Source organism: Adiantum capillus-veneris, unplaced genomic scaffold, assembly GCF_014529385.1.
Source record: "Adiantum capillus-veneris isolate H3 unplaced genomic scaffold, ASM1452938v2 Hic_scaffold_296, whole genome shotgun sequence".
NCBI lineage: Eukaryota > Viridiplantae > Streptophyta > Polypodiopsida > Polypodiales > Pteridaceae > Adiantum > Adiantum capillus-veneris.
Genome location: NW_028221417.1, coordinates 80688 through 98729, shown reverse-complemented (window position 1 = coordinate 98729; position 18042 = coordinate 80688). Strand labels below are relative to the sequence as shown.

General features: G+C 42.9%; 1 pseudogene; it reads right to left on the bottom strand.

The window, feature by feature from the left end:
- Positions 1-15051: 15051 nt before the first annotated feature.
- On the bottom strand, positions 15052-18036 carry LOC147417261 (pentatricopeptide repeat-containing protein At2g33680 pseudogene; annotated as a pseudogene).
- Positions 18037-18042: the final 6 nt, after the last annotated feature.

Below are 18042 nucleotides of genomic sequence, written 5' to 3'. Positions count from 1 at the left end.
TTGGTGTGAGATGTAGCAGTTGTGGCCATGTAATCTTTGGTCCTTGCTCTGCCACATCCAATGTTAGATCATAGGGCCTAGAACTCTCCCCTAACTGAAAGTCGATGATGCCTATTTTCCGTTGTGGCCTTGATGGCCTCTTGATAGTCTCTCATTTCATGCTTCTCTCATCATTAGATTGTGTAGCTTTCTCCCTCCTAGCTCACTTTACAGTCATGGCTTCAAATAGTTCTACAAAGGTTACCTTCTCCTTACCCTTATCTCTCTCCTTTACTCTGGGTGGATCCACTACTACAACCTTTCCTTTCTCCTCTAACCTTATGATGTTTACAGTGCTAGGGTGGTAAAGCCCAATGTGCCGCACCTAAGTGTTGGGCGGCCAAAAAATACCTGGAACTAAGACTGACCATTCATTCTACATAAAAGAATAAGGACTCGTAACCCTAACACTATTGTGTTTGGAGTACACCCAAACATGTGTCTCCTCTCTTCTCCATTGCTGCACACACACACATGCTCTCGCACGTGCTCTTCAACTGGTATCAAAGCTCAGGGATTGGGAGCACCATTGGAGCTTAGCAGGGAGGCAAGCAGAGAAGCAAAAACTGCAATACGTTTTTGCAGATCTATTTTGCCCTACCAAAACGTCTTCATTTAAGAAGATTGTTGCTATTCCGGACCGGCTTTTTGTCTTCTTCAACTTTGCAGAGAAAAGGTTTCTCACAATCTTCACCAATTTTGAGATACGTCACTCAGACTGTCTGTAGGTCGTGAAGTAGAAGCTGAAAATTTTTATAGATCTATTTTGATCTGTAAAAACAACTTATTTCAAGTCCATTTTCCCTGTCCCAGACCGTTTTTGTGTGGTCTACAACTTTGAAGAAGGAAGTTTCTACAAATTTTTCACAGTTTGAGAGATATTCAATTCAGACAGTAGGGTGGTCTACCCTCATCGGTTCTTCTGCGTACAAGTTTTTATTGCAGACTCTTTCTGCAATGTCTGTCACATGCATATTTGATGTAAGGTCTTGAGGGTTTAATATATTAGACAAACCGCCGCAGCGGTTATAAAAAAGGGTTTCTGTGGTTGATGTAAGATCTTATGTGGTTTATGTATTGTGATGGAAATATGCAAAGCTTATTGTTGAGGGTCGTGGTAAGGTTTTATTGAGCTATGGGATTCTCAAATGTGGAGATCCTTTCAGTGATACAGGTTTTGGAGTAGGCCCTCAACATCCCCATACTTTCAGCATCAACATAGGATGTATGTTTATGCGGTTAGTACAGTATTAGTGTGCATTTGTTGACCCGCAATTGTTGGCATTGCTGTCATCTTTATGTGTATGCCTTTAACAGTGTTCAGTTGATCAGAGACACTCTTCTAGAGTTGGAGACATTGATAGTGACAGTTCTTTGAGATTTTATCTTGCCGGTTTAGCCACTTTGATCAGCATTTCAATCATTGTACACATTTCTTTTGGGTTCAAAAGTCAGTTTTGCAGGGGAGACTCTGTCAAAATTTTTCAGGTTTCTATCATCTTCTTTAGTGGATCGTACCTATCACTTTTGTTCCTTGTTGAGTGATGGCTTCATCATCGGAGAACTCTTTGTTCAACATTGAGAAGCTAGATGGCGCTAACTTCCCATTTTTGAAGCAGCAAATTTACAATGTCTTAGTACAAAAGAAGCAGATCCGGCTGATAAAGATGAAAGGGATAAATCCTGAGGATATGGGTGAGTATTATTGGCAAGATTTGGATGAGCTTTCCAGGTCCACCATCATGCTGACTTTGTCAAAGAATTGTACTTCCATGTGAACATGGAAAAGACTAGTTATGAGCTGTGGAAGAAGTTATGTGACCTGTATGAGAAGCAAAGTGCAGCATCACAGTTTTACTGACTTAAAAAGTTAGTTGATTTGAAGATGGATGAGGGCACACCCATGTGTAACCATCTCATTGTCACAAAAAGACATTGAGTGCTATCATTGTCACAAAAAGGGTCATATGAAGAAAGACTGTCGAAAGTGGAAACGAGAGAAAGGTAAAGACAAGAAGTGAGAAGAAGGCAAGACTAAGGAAATCGGTATAAAGATTGAAGAGATCAACAATGTTTTTGTTGAAGATTTTGATAGAGATATTTATCTCAAATTTGCCATGGATTCAGCATTTTTGGTTGCCACTGATTACTATGCTTTACAAGATTGGGTTATTGACTCAGGTGCATCATTTCATGTGACTCCTCACAGAGAGTGGTTCAGTACATATGATGCAGTCCATAAAGGTCGTGGTCTTCTTGGCAATGATTTTTCTTGAGACATAGTTGGTGTTGGCGATGTGCAGCTGAAATTTCAGAATGGTTCTTTGTTCATGCTCAAGAATGTGAGACATGTGCCGAAGCTTACCAAAAGCTTAATTAGTACAGGACAATTGGATGACGCAGGATATTACTACACATTTGGTGATAGTTCGCGGAAGATCACCAAAGGTTCTTTAGTGGTATCAAATGGTTCAAAGTCTGGGACTTTTTACATGCTACATGTATCCAATGTTAAAATCCATGTAATCTGTGTAACTGAGCAGCCAAGTGTTTCTTTGTGGCATCACGGATTAGGACATATGTTTCAAAAGGGAATGAAAATCTTATCTCGTTTTGGTTATGTGCCTGGGTTCAATTTCTCAGACTTTTCAGTTTGTGAGCATTGTCTTTATGGTAAACAAACACAATCACCACACAAAAGGGGATTCACTTAAAAAAGTGAGCCATTAGAGTTAGTGCATAGTGATGCCTGTGGACCTATGCCTAACGTATCCATGGGAGGTTCATTGTACTTTGTTACATTCATTGTGACTTCTCAAGGAAAGTGTGGGTATATCCTCTCAGGAAGAATGTAACATTTAATGGCCTAAAAACTTGTGTGTAGCAAAAATTAGCATGAACATAGTGGGCATTTCATTAGAATAGATTCCTAATGATAATTACAAGAGTGCTTGGGTGGAGAGAGCAACAAAAAGCATAACAACTAGTTAGATAGCATGAACAATACTTTCAAAAGAGAGAGAAATTAAGCTATTGACAACAGTTGAGGACCAGATTTTCATGGAGCCGGGTCCCCCCTCCAAAAGGCTTTGTATTATGGTTTCTCCCATCAAGAGAGACATTGTACAATACAATTCTTTGTGTTCCTTCAAGACTAGCTAGTGCAATAAAGATGAAAGCTTCATGCACTGAGCAAAACACTTAGCAAACATAGCATTAATTATCCCGGTTCTCAGATCCAAGACCTCACACACCTTCGAAGATGGTGAGATCTAGCACGGTATGAGAGTACATTGAGAGGAAGAAGGAGTATCTTACGAGAAAGATGTACATCTCCTCACATAATCACTCATATTAGCATAGCTTAGCTTAGTAATTAGCATGGTAGAAGAGATGAGCATGCATTGAAGCTTGGCTCTTGGTTGGATTTGCATCCACATGCCAAGAGTGTGTCGATGTAGACTTCTATCTCACAAGATTGGAGTAGGTGATGAGCTCTCCATTAAAGCTTGGGAAGAGATAGTCTTTTTCTTGCTTCTCACATAGACTGTGTGAGAGTGTGTGTGTGATAATTCCTTGCAAAAATCAGCCCCCTCTCTCTCTCTTTGTTATGGAATTGATATCTTATTATTTAATGCAGTTGTGACAGAAGGAAAAGGCTTGACCAAGCTAAGCTATTGCAAAAGGATATCATATTTTATGTACATTTTATTATTCAAGTGCTCTTTATGAGGTTTGGCCATTTATGACCGACCGGCCAGTTTGTACTCACATTGAGCATTGAATAAATCTATAAAAGAAAACCGTGCAAGAGGGAAAGGATCACTCTTGCATAGGGGAAGATTGCACCCAGTGTCTGTGTACTTCTTCTCTTCTCTCCCCTCTTCTCTCTCGCTGTGCCGGCGTAGCACTCTGCTCTAGGAGGTGCGCCAACACGTGCTCGCTTACTCTCTCCCGCTCTCTGTCTCTCTTCGTTTGTGTATCTTGCGATCATGCGACCACGTGATTGTGCCAGGTATGCCGATGAGTCTGTTTTATGGTTTGTAGTATGCTATTTCGGGTATTTTGCAGGGAAATCCACGCCTCCGATTGTAGCAGTGGTATCAGAGCTATGACTACGCTCCTCCACATAGAACAATCATAGCTATAGAAACGTTTCTCTACAACGGTGGGAGATACGAAGAAGGAGAAAGACAAATTATTTTGCAACATGGATGCAACTCAGGGTAGCTATCCAGATAAGTATTTTATTTTATTTGTGTTTTTGTATTGAATATAATATGTGTGCATAATTGCTTTCAGAAAGAGAGATATCATGATTTAAGAGTACGACTAGGGAGGATGTAGTAATTATATACAATCTGATGATGAAAAAGAAACAGGATAAATTTCTACTTTTTATGTTAACCCTATTAGGAAGGGAAGAAGAAGAATAAATAGAGTAGTAGAATGAATGATTAGAGGATTTTTTTTTTTAATGTCATAAAAGTTGAGTTCGGATGGACATAGAAGCTACTAGAAAGACTTCATAGATACATTCAATGAACCTTAAACAGAAAAAAGAAACCGAGATTTGGAGATCGCTTTAATGACCTGTGTGAAACAACCCTAAGAGGTTTCAAAAAAATAAAAAATAAATAAAAATCACGGAACCCTCGAGACATTTGCAACAAGCGTAGCATCAGGTTGTGAAGTGCATGCATTGGGAAGAACCGCTTGTGGACAGCAAGGAGCTGACAAGAGAAAGATGACAAGGCATAGAGAGGAAGCGAATTTTTCTGATTGTAGTAGTTGTCGAGGGAAGCTCATTCTACACCAAGCACGAAATCCATAACCACTCAAGGTTGAACATCATCTGCAGTGCATGACGACAACTAACTACAGCAGTCGGTACAACTGATGACGGTAGCCATGAGTAAACACGCATCAAAGGACTTTCTACTGAGAGTCTGCAACCTGAAGCCTCCATGCATCCAGCTAGACATGCACCAGTCATCGCACTCTTTGTGGCAGCCACTCAGCCGTCCCCTCGCTTCTTCAAAGAGCAGGTATGCACACCACAGAACACTTGAAAATCTCTCTCTCTCTCTCTCTCTCTCTCTCTCTCTCTCTCTCTCTCTCTCTCTCTCTCTCTCTCTCTCTCTCTCTCTCTCTCTCTCTCTCTCTCGCTCCGGTAATTGACGGTCCAGAACTACCACCTTTTTCCCTCCTTTAAATCACCAACCACTCCTTTTTTAACCAACACCAGAAGCCTCGGGCTCTCATGCACCATCATGTAGTTTCGCTGCAGAGGCACATACAACCCACACATGCTCCCTCTCATTCTCACTCTCACACACTTTTACGCGCTGCCCCCCTCTCCCAGACCTCCCACAACATGGTGACAGCAGCCTTGCAGCATGGCAGTACTGGTGACACCAGCTAGTATACTCACTCCAACAGTGCCGTTCCCCCCCTCGGGCTGCATGACAAGTTGCCTCACCCACGTGATAGCCTACCCTCACTTTTCGGAGCCACACAAACATCGCCAGTTCAACTACCTACTGCGCTTTACTACACATACAAAAACTGCATGGAGTTCGTTGTAGACATCTCTCTTTCTCTTTCACTCCCACTCACACATCCACAACCTTACGCTGCCAACCACTACTGTTCACCAACTCCCATGGAGTAGCAACCTCCCAAGCCAATCTGTGGTACAACATCCGGCAACAAACATCACCACTGATTTGGTTCAGAAGCCCACCAGCACTCTCACTCTCTCTTCTCTCTCTCTCTCTCTCTCTCACACACACACACACACACACACACACACAGACACAGTTGCCTGCATGGCGCCGTCATGCGGCTCGTGCTCATAGTGGCTGTAGGTAATGCAATGGACCTCCCATCAGCGACCTCAGTATTACGCATCCATGGAATACAAAGAGGACCTCGACAATTGCGAGGCCGCAACACGCACCCTCCCTCCCTCGTTTTTTTTATTCACGCCCACCCCCACAATATCATAGATGATCTGTTGGCCGAAACTCGAGTAAGGTGGGTTCCTTTACCAACTACCAAAACTCGCCAGTATCGTCTTGCCTAGTTTGCCCATATCCTACACTCAAAGCATTACAGGAAGCCATAATGCGGGAAGGGCACTTCTCTCGGACACGTTTTCCCACAAGCTTTGTCGACGAGCATTTGGTGAAGCTTTCAGGGATGCTCACCTCTTCTTCCTCCATGATGGCAACAAATTTAGAGGCCTTCGTATGTAAGGCAAATAGCTCGCAAAAATTTGACAAGCAGACAAGACCTTACCAAGCCCCAAGTGGCGTGCCTTTTTCTCTGCGGCCACGGTGAAGTGGGATACCCATACTCCGGAAATTAAGCGCTCGTCAACCTTAACCACCTACAGCAATACTCTCGCAGACGTTGCTTCAATGCCAGGCAGGATCCACGCACTCGTGGCTTAGCGATACACCACCTCTCTTTCCAGGAAGAAGATCGGACGCCGGTCATGAGACAATGTACTTGTAATGGCGGCTTGATTGCTTGTTGGGAGATTGAGCCTCAAAAGGGGTCTGATAAGCCTTCCAACACATCGGGATCCTCTTGCTCAAGAATCAAGATATCAAGGTCTGCTTTCATCTTTTTGTATATGTTCATGACCTCTTCATATAGTTATGTCGAAATCCCTGTAGCCATGAGCTGCCCACATTGACTTTAGGTGACGCATACTAGTGTCCAACCACACACACACACAAACACACACAAACAGATTGAAGAGCTTGTCTTTCCTGTAGTGTTGATGCACGTCAGGGGGGGCATGGGCTTTGATGATGCATAGAGCAGGTTCCTGGATACCTCTTTCTCCATTTATGGCAATGATGAAGCAGTCTTTACGGAACCCTCATCATCCATGATTGCTATACTAACGAGGAGAACGTTGATCCCTTTCTCCTATGATTTCAATGATTTTCATTATGTAATGATTTATTATTTATGTCGAAATATGTGATTACAACTACTACGATCTGTGCTCACCGACTGTCTACGCATTGTCTTGTCAGGTTTAAGTAACTTGTATAAGATACCAACTCACATCCTACCTCCTCCCAGTTAATATCCAGAGGCTTAAGTAGATGGTTTTATAAGGCATTTCCTTGACGCACCAAAAATCTATATTCTCATCCCTAATTCTAGCTCTACCTAACAAATAATTTTTCATAAATAAAGGCTTCTAGGCAAAGGCAGCTCAAGATCAAATTACTTTTGGGTTGTTTGTCCAATCAGTCACGGTGAATCATCGTAGAGGTTTGTCAGTCCTCAATGTAATTTTATCTCCCACATTGCACTATAAAATCAATTAGATCTCCTTACCTACATTTTTTTTTTTAATGGCTTGTTCGTGGTTTTTGTCTATCTGTGCTGTTTCGTTAGGATTGCACCATTTTCTCACATTTCCATTTTCGCAGGGCTATGGCTAACTTTTAATCTGTGTTCCAGCTCCATTTAATTTATTTTGCAATTGTTGAATCAAAGTGCTAACAATGTATGTTCTTAATATGTGATCGCACACTAATCTTGAATCACATGCTCAACACACAACATAGTCTTGTCTTTTATTTCAAATTACTAGCACAAAATTAACATATTTTGGAATTGTTAATTATACTATAGAGAAAGTTTGATAGACGCAGTCCTCCTTAGCTTCTACAAATCTGTTTGACACGCCTCAGATGCTGATGGGGGCTTTTCACAAGCCAAGCTCCCATACCCCTCTTCTCTCGTCCCCACCCCATGAAAACCCCTCTTATGGAAGGAGTGATAAAAGGCATTGGAAAAATTAAGAAAAAAATAAAGTATGATTATGTAAATATATAAGAAAGGTAAAATAGGCCACCTCATGCCTGCGGGGTAGCCCATCCCCACCTTGCCTCTTTTTTTTCTTCACTGTTTTCCCGCAGAGAGTCCTTTTCCTCTCCTCCACTCAAAAGGTCAACCCCCTCTCTCTTCCCCTTGTCCTTTCTCCTTTCTCTCTCCCCTCAAGCTACCCCACCTCTCACCAATAATGCATTATAACTCACCAATAATGCACCCTAACTCACATGCAACTTACCCTATCGTCCAAAATAGTATACCCCACCCCCTCTTTCTCTCTCCTATCATATCCCATGACCCAAATACCCCCCTCTCTGTCTAAAGGGCGCCATGTCTCTTGTCTTGTAGCTAAATAACCTCCCCCACACTCACACACACTCAGTTTCACTGAAAAAGGTGCCCACAAACCCATCCCCACCCGGTGGTTACCTGATTTTTCTTGTGTTCACACACATTTGCACACAGATTCACCTCTGAACACACCTCTCTCTCCCCTCTTGTAATTACTTTATTCTCCATGTCACCTCTCACTTTTTTTCATCAACCCATCTCTCTCTCTTAGTCTCTCTCTCATGAGACTACTGTTCTGGCACATATACACACAGCCAGACAAGTGGGGCCCACAGTCACATCGCCTATGTAGATAATGATTTCTTCATTTCTAAATTCTAGAATTTCTCCCCCCCTCCTCCCCTATATAAAGAGGGGTCACCATCACACTAAGCACACACACAACATCACCAAAGAACACACTATGCACTGTGTGTGCCTAGTGCACACACACACACACACCCACACCATCACCATCACCGCAATCACCATGCTTGTCTTAAGAATGACCTCTACACCCTTGGCTATGGAAGATGAAGGGCAACTAAATGAAGGATGATGGCCATAAACCCTCGTGCAAGTCTTCTCCATCAACTTCCACCTATGCGCCATGTGCTCTACCACTCTCTCCCTTCTCATTCCCCTACCCTATGCTCCCCATTTCATCGCCTTATTCTCTAAATAAAGCTTGAGTTTTTGTGAGTATGTTTTCTTGCAATGTTTTGCCCATGTGAGGTGTGCGGAATCGATACCTAGTCTTGTGTTTGGAGTGAGATTGCGTATGTGTGAAGGGGTGTGCGGATTCGCCATCCTTTTGTGGTGCCTAAGTACTAAGCCGCTACACCCCCTCCGTCACTCTCTCTCTCTCTCTCTATCTCTCTCTCTCTCTCTCTCTCTCTCTCTCTCTCTCTCTCTCTCTCTCTCTCTCTCTCTCTCTCTCACTCACTTGATCTCATTCCCTTTCCTCTTCATCATTACTCCTAAGCATCCATCTCTCTTGGATGAAAAATTTGTTATGGTGGTGTGTTGTTTGCGTCCTAGCCGCTGAAGCTAGGTGGTGCCCCCTGTTTGCTTTACCATGACAGGCTCGAGGCGCGCCATTCGGTCCCTGGTGTTTTAGAGGCCGTCGGGGTTTGGGGTTCGCTTTGCTCCCGTCATTTGGTGCCCCCACGGAGGATCTTTTCATGAAACCCTTCAGTTTACAAGACTGAAACCCCTAAACTATTGTGAATGGATGAATGGCTAGCAGGATTTGCTAATTGGACGACAGAAGAAGAAGAGCTCCAAGCACAACTAGACGAACTCCGCATCTCCATCGAAGCTCGAGTGCCAGGCGTAACGATAATCTATTTGCAGTGGGAGAATCAACCAACACGCCAAACCCAGTGGATATACATAGGCCAAGTGCCAAGAAGAAGAAGGAGAAGGTCGAAACCATGTCCGCAACCTACAACCAACCCACAACAAAAAAATGGAAGGAGCTCTACACAATAGAGAATCAACACTATTCTACTTTGAGAATCGGGTAACTCAAGTCCCGAGGTAATTATCACAGTCAGTTTTCAAGTCGCACGTGATGCTGCAGCACAGATAACGGAATCATTGGCTCACACTCTCACTAGAGAAACTAGGGATCTACTGAGTTTGTTTCAGGAAAGAACACCACCCTCTCGCACAATCTTGGACAGTGACTAAGAACCTCTAAGCTTCACATGAATCAGTACAACCTACCTCAAGACAGATCACACATACCAACACGTGTACGCTCAATCAAGGTAATACTGGATTTGAAGGCTCATTACCAGCACGTCATTGACACCATGCTAGGTGGGGAGCGATTTTTTGAGGTTCTGGCATCAGATCAACCGTTTGTCTTACCTTTGGTACAAGGCAATGTACCGTTTGAAGTTTTAAACTATGTCCTAGTATAAGAGGGTATACACGCCTCCTTGTAAAGAAGAAAAAACTTTTGCAAGTTAAGCAGTGTGTCTTTCTAGCTCTCTCTCAGTAATCATGGAAAGTGTAGCATTTCCAACATTTAAAGGAAAGAAGGGGAAGATTTGGTAACAGACTTCCTAGATGACTTTGAAGTAGCATGTGTAGTGAGCAACAAAGATACGGATGAATCCCAGGTTAGAATCTTTAAGCATCTCATGAAGCTAGAAGCTAGATCATGGTACAATGCACTTCCACAAGCAACCAAGGATGACTGGGAACCTTTAAAAACCGCTTTAAGAGGCTCTTTGGGGGAGGTACCACTTCAGAAAAGTTGTGCGACAAGTTGAGAGACTTGAAGCAGGAGGGTCTTTTAGAATATGCCACCTATGAGTCCAAATTTGTGGATTTGTGGGAACGGTGGGTTGAGTCACTGCCAAGGGGGGAAGCTGCACCCGATTTCCTAAAAAAAGATCGGTTCACGCATGGATTATGGCCGCTTCTCAAGGAGAAGGTGAAAGGTAGATTCCTGGCTACGTACGAGTTAGCCGTTTGAGATTGCTCCCCTTAAGGACAAGAAGCTGCGAATGAAAGCCAAAGAAACCGAGTCAACAAAAACAACAACATCACGTCAACCAGCAACTACGACAACCACCATTCCACCACCACCACCAGCTCTTGGGGTAGAGATGACCAACAAGATATGTTGGCCCATATTACTGACCAACTGCAGAATTTGTCTGTCCACTTAATACAGCAAGGGAGGAGTCAAGAAAGATATCAAGACCCTGGAAGAGCACGACGACAAAACAGGAAGTATCATTGCTACAACTGTGGAGAAGACAGTCACGGTATGTACTACTGTCCCAAACCACGACAAAACTCTAATAGAGGAGGTAGGAGGAACCAATTGTCACCCCCTAGAGAAAGAACACCCCCCACCCTGAGCACCACCCCCACCAACAAAAATTCTACGTCCTCCCTAGACACCACTACAAGCATCCATCCCACCTCTTCCACCAGCCCCACCACCTGATCGCCCTGTAAACATCATAAGGCTAGAAGAGAGAGGAAAAGCCGTAGTAGTGGATCCACCCAGAGAAAAGGAGAGGGACAAGGTTAAGGAGAAGGTAACCTTTTGAGAACCACTTGAGGCCATGACTGTGAAAAGAGCTAGGAGGGAGAAAGCTACACAATCAGATGATGAGAGAAGCATGAGAGGAGAAACTAGCAAGAGGCCATCCAGGCCACGACGGAAATTGGGCATCACCGACTTCCAGCTAGGGGAAATTTCAAAGCCCTATGATCTAACATTGGATGTGGCAAAGCAAGGACCGAAGATTACATGGCCACAACTGCTACATCTTGTACCTAAAGTAAGGCGACAATGGTCTAAAATGGTAAGTACAAGATGCTCCAAAACAAAGGTAGCCGGAGCAATTTCGGGATGCAACATGGATGACATCCTTCCAATTGTGGACGTAAACATAAAAGGAAAGAGGGTTGGAAACACCTACATTGATGGAGGTGCACAAATCTGTGTAATGAGCGAAGCTATGATGCTTCGATTAGGGCTCGAGGTTGACAGGCCTTCTCCATGCAAGGCAAAGATGGAAAACAACGCAAAAGTAAAGTGTGTGTGGTGTGGTAAGTGCTGTGAAAATCAAAGCTTTCAACACTGAGGTAGAGGTAGATGTTTTTTTAATGCCTACTAAGGGGGGAGGGCTATCCACTAATTTTGGGAAGGCCATGGTTGATGTCCATGAAGGCAAAACAGGACTAGGGTACTGGCCTTCTACGCATGACCGGTAAGAAAGGGGAGACAATCTACTACGACATGTGGATTGGCAAGCAAAAGAAAATGAATCTGGAAACATCGGCAGATGAAACCACTAGTGAATCTTCCAGTTCTAAGGAGGAGACCACATCCACCGATGAAAGTGACAGTTCCATTGATGTGATGGGTATCATTATGAAGGATCCACAAAGGGTAATCGCAACTGGTGATCCATCACCAAAAGGGAAACCCAATGAAGAGGAGAGCAAATCACCTGGCCTAGGAGGAAGTAGGTTGAAGGGTATGTTGTCTACGGAATTAACACTTGAGGAGAAAGATAGTTTTTTGCAAATTTTGATGGGATTTCCTAACTGTTCATTGACAACTATGAAAGAATCATAGGCATTACAGTGGTGGAACATCATATTAAGCTGAAGGAAGGGGTAAAACCAGTTGTGCAAAAGCTACGACGACTGGGGGTCATACAAGAAAAGGCACTCTTGGCCAAGGTAAGGAAACTGCTGGAGGTGGATTCATCTATCCTGTAGAAAACTCAGAATGGGTGTCACCCGTAGTGGTGACTCCTAAAAAAAATTGTAAGTAGTAGGGAGTGGAGGGTCTGTGTTGACTACAAACCACTAAATACAGCTACAAAGAGAGATCACTTTCCTCTCCCTTTCTTGGATGAAATTCTGAATGAAGTAGCGGGTTTTGAATGCTATACCGTCTGTGATGGTTATTCTAGATACTTTCAAATACGCATAGCCTTGGAAGATCAGCTAAAAACCACTTTTATCACGCCATGGGGTTGTTTTGCATACAGGGTTATGCCATTTGGTCTCACAAATGCACCTGCCACATTCCAAAGATATGTCACATATGTTTTTCAACCGTTCTTTGGAACATCCATAAGAGTGTTCATTGATGATTTTTGTATATATAGCTCCCGTATTTCACATTTAGAAAAGGTAACTGAAGGATTGGCCAGATTGCAGAGCCTAGGTGGGCAATTAATGTGGATAAATGCCACATTGGGGAGAGTAAAGTCATTCTTCTAGGCCATGAAATTTCAGCAAAAGGTATCAACGCCGGCCCAAGTAAGGTGTCCGCACTCATAGCCTTACCTTCACCAACGACCGCACGTCAACTGGTCTATTTTCTACAGAAGGTGAGGTACTTAAGTAGTTTCATACATCTACCATCACAACTTGTTCTACCACATGCAACAACTCACTCAAAGATCAACTTTCACTTGGGACGAGGAAAGCGAACATCACTACAACAAGGTAAAGGAGGTCTTAGCCACTCTGCCAACTATCTCACCACATAAGTGGGATGAAAAATTCTATGTCACCTCAAGTGTTGGTGATGACTCATTGGGGGCTGTGCTACTCCAAAAGGATACGATGACATCTTTCATGAGGCCAATCTACTTCTCTAGTCGAATCGATGACAGCAAGAGAGAAAGGTTTCACCCATGTGGAACACTTAGTCCTAGATCTTAGATTTGCAACTACAAAGTTTAGGTCATATTTGCTGCCTAAGAAATTTTGTGATTCTAACCACGGATGAAATATTTCCCTATGTTGTACAACACAGAATGGATGTGTCTGCTAGAATTACTAAATGGCTAGTTCGTCTGCAAGGGCATTTGAACATCATGTAGAGACTGATATGGTGATGTCAAGATATGTGACGAGTAGTCTTGATGATGCACATAGCATTGAGGTGTCTGCTACAGATAGATTGGTAGAGGTTGCACTGACTGTTGATACAGATACTAGGGGCTGGTTGACAGATATCACGCAGTTTTCATCGGCCTTTGGGAGTCTCATGTACAACCTCCTAGTGTCAAGACCCAAGATAGTAGTTGCAGTGGGTAGTTGGTGTTGTCAGTCATGTGATGACTAACACTATCATGATGTATCAAGAAATTATGCAAGTTATTATTGGGATACTTGCAAGATATGCATGAGCACTCTATTAGAGATACATGCTTTTGCAAATCGCTAGAGCCTACACGACGGCATGCATGTATTTTGAGAGGGCTACCGACGTAGGTTGAGAGAGTCTCTCACACATCTTCATGTATATTTTGCCAGGTTTATAGTAGTTTCACTTATCGACACACTCGCCTTTAAGTGGGAGGTTATTGAGGTAAAGGCATACCTGTTACCCATACTGGACATGTCAAATTTTATCCGGCCGCCCACTATACACAGCTTCCCTTATTCTTTATATGAAGAAAATAGGGAGCTCTCTCACATTCTCATAGTGGTAGCTCCACCCACACACCAGTCTCCTATTCTCCTCTCTTTCTCCTTCTCATACGAATGCATTCGCATGCTCCACACCTTACAAAGCGCTTGACGAGAGGGTATATGATAGTTCGTATCAGATACAAATCTACAATTACAAGGGAGGCGTTTCAATTCAAATTTTCAAAACAAGTTACGGGTTTATGAAGAAAGAGGGGTGACCATTTTTTAAGAGCATTATCATTAAAATATATTTTTGAAGCCATCTTATCAGTAAAAGAAACTCCCACAATTTTTCATCAATAAACATCAAAAACTTCTCTGGATCCCAAAACGAATTCAAAATTAAGCATTAATCACAGTAACTTTTCCATATAAAAGTCGCTCAATAAGATCAACAGTTTCAAAGGTAAATGTAAAGTTGGAGATTATACACCTTAAATGTTGCAATACAAGCCGGCTATATATGGTTGAGCTACAAGATCTATAAACTGACACCTGCAATCTCAAGTGGGTTGCATGTGGTTGACTTACAAGATCTATAATTATGCTGAAGTTAAAAAGAACAAAATCAGCACCAACAAACACAGCTCATTTGTTCATTTCTTTTCAAACAAATGACATTATCCACTAATCTCCTCAATTAGCCCCTTGATATCAAGGCCACTGGATTATAGAGTGGAATATTACAAACACTATCCACTCTCACATTTTTGAGCCTAAATGCAATACTTCAATCGGTAACTACATTAATTACTAACCCCTTAGGAAGGACACCTTCTCGCTTAGGCGAACATCTGCTCGGAACTGATATCACTCTGTATCAACTGCTAATGGCATGGCATGTAGTCCGCAAACCCTTCAAGGCCTCTGGCTTAAAGAGCTGCATTGTTGCCAAATATAGTATTCACTCTCAGATTTTAAGCTCAAGTTCAATTGATAACTACACTACTATTGTTGCAATTGCTTCACTCCTCTTGGCTGACGTGATTTACATTTGGCAACCTCCTTTTAATTCAACTGCTGATCTGTTTCAAAAGCAGAGCAAACTCTGCAGAGAACCTCCAGTCGTGGATTCTGTTTGTTACAATGCAGCTCTATAAGCCAGAGGCCTTCATGCTTGAAAGGAAATCAACACCTTGAGCTGTGTTTGTTGGTGCCATTCTGAGAAAGCATTACAAGGGCATGTTGTGAGGTTTAAAGTTTTAAAGGCCTCCTCAGGAGGTTTTGAGCTTAACTGCCAAAACTTCAATTTACAATTGCTCCTGGATAGTGGATGTCCAATCTTTGATAGAGAAATCATTCATTTTTTGTTCCACCTAAGCTATAGTAAAGGATATTACATTAGTGCAGTCGCTTCGCTCTTCTTGGCTGACATGTCATTTTGGCACTCTTTCAATTGCTCATTTGTCTCAAAATGAGAAGGCAAACTCCGCACAGGACCTCCAGCCCAGTCCCTGAGAAGGCCTTAAACTGCATATATTTCATAAGGTGCAGAAAGGGACGTTTGAAAGTCAATAGATATTCCCAATTTACATAAATTTTAAACCTGACAAAATGAAGCTTATTGATATCATGGCTACAAAATTTAAGAATTGCAAGGCAGAATCATCCACCCGCTTTATCAGTCAGCTTGCTTCACCCTGCATTGACAGTGAGGAGCAGCAAGATGAAGGCATTTATGTAAAGCCGTGACTTGCGAGCATGACAAGTCTCAGTCAAGTCAGATAGAACTCAAATCAACTACTGTGAAAGCTAGTCTCATGGGTACGTTCATGCTACATAAGAAGCATGGATTGCCCAAAAATCAACCAATGTATAGTTTGTAAGATTTCTTCACTCTACCTAGCTACTCCTGTTTTGTCTTTTCTGTATTGGTGGCCATTACCAGTACTAAAGCACCGAGACATCTCTGATCCTAATCTAACATTTAAGGCAATGCTCCAACCAGTTGATTCCCTATCTCTACCTAGGGAGTGTTCTCACCAACTAAACCCAAAACTTTTCCAGGCTGAACTCTCATCTGCAGAGCTCCAATCCTGCAAATCATAATCTGCACAGATGTTCGACATGCACACATACGCTGAACCACCTTTCTCGTCCATGCCTACAGCATGTAGAAAGGCTTCCTTTCCAAGCTCCATGTTCCCCCACTTCTGGCAAGCACCAAGAATTATGCGCCACACCACAAGCACATCAGGGTGGATTTGCATCTTCTTTACAATACCTACCGCATTGTCCAGTTGGCCTGCACGACCAAGCAAATCCACCATGCAGCTTTGATGCTCAACAGTTGGGACAATGCCGAAATCTTTGCTCATCACCTCAAAAAAACTCTGGCCCTTTTCCACTAAACCTGCATGACTGCATGCATTGAGTACATTGACAAATGTGACAAAATTTGGCTTCACTCCTTTGCCTACCATCTTATCAAAAGTGTCGAATAAGTTCTCACTTTCCCCAAATTGACCATAACCAGCCATCAAGACATTCCATGAAATTACACTTTGACCTCTAAGCTTATCAAACACTTCTTGAGCTGTTTCCATCGTGCCACAATTTGCGTACATGTCAACCAAAGTGCTTCCTACAAGAGGATCCTTTTCCAAACCCTTTCTAGCAATGTCAATATGCAATTCTCTTCCCCTATCTGTGAATCCTAAATTGCCACAGGCTTTCAAGCTGCAAACAAATGTAGCAGCATTTGGCGAAATTCCTTCTTCTTGCATTTTTTCAAGTTGCAAAAGGGCATCTTCACCATGCCCTGATTCCACGAACCCTGCAATCAACGCAGTCCATGTGACTACATTGTGTGTTGGAAGCTGATCAAAAACCTCCTGGGCCTTCTCAATCAGGCCGCACTTTGCATACATATCAACCAATGCACTACCAACAAGAAGGTGGCTATCCAACCCCTTGCTTATTGCCTTTGCATGCAAATCTTGGCCCTGGTATGATGCCCCTATGCTGCCACAAGCTTTTAAGCTACAAACAAATGTGACTGCATTTGGGGAGATACCCTCATGTTGCATTTTCTCAAAAAGAATCAATGCTTCCCTCCCTTGCCCATATTCAGCATATCCTGCTATTAAGGCAGTCCACGATACAACATTCCGAACGGGGAGTTTGTTGAATACCTCATGTGCTTCTATAAGTGAACCACATTTGGCATATAGATCAACCAGAGTACTTCCTACTAAAAGATCCCCTTCAAATCCAGCCCTTGCAGCTTCGGCGTGCAATTCGCGGCCTTTATCTGTATCTCCTATACTTACACAGGCTTTCAAACTGCATACAAAGGTAGCAGCATCTGGAGATAAGCCATCATACTGCATCTGTCTGAAGCAGACCAACGCCTGTTCACCAGGCCCATACTCTGCATACCCAGCAATTAATGCATTCCAAGAGACCACATTCCGACCATGTAGCTGACTAAGTACTTCATGAGACTTTGAAAGGAGACCACACTTTGCATACATATCAACCAATGTGCTACCAACAACAAGGTCCTTTTCCAGCCCACTTTGGGCTATTTCTTCGTGCAATTCTCGCCCCTTGTCTGAGGCTTTTGCAATGCCGCAAGCTTTCAAGCTGCAAAGAAATGTGATCGCATTTGGGTGAACACCTTCTTGTCTCATCTGTTCAAAACATTTAAGTGCCTTCTCACCTTGCCCATGTTCAGCATAGCCAGCAATCAGGGTGGTCCACGAGACGACGTTTCGAGAGGGAAGTTTGTCAAAGACATCATGTGCTTTGGAAAAGGACCCGCACTTTGCATACATATCCACCAACGCATTACCGACAAGGCCATCATTCAGCAACAAACCATTGGTACTG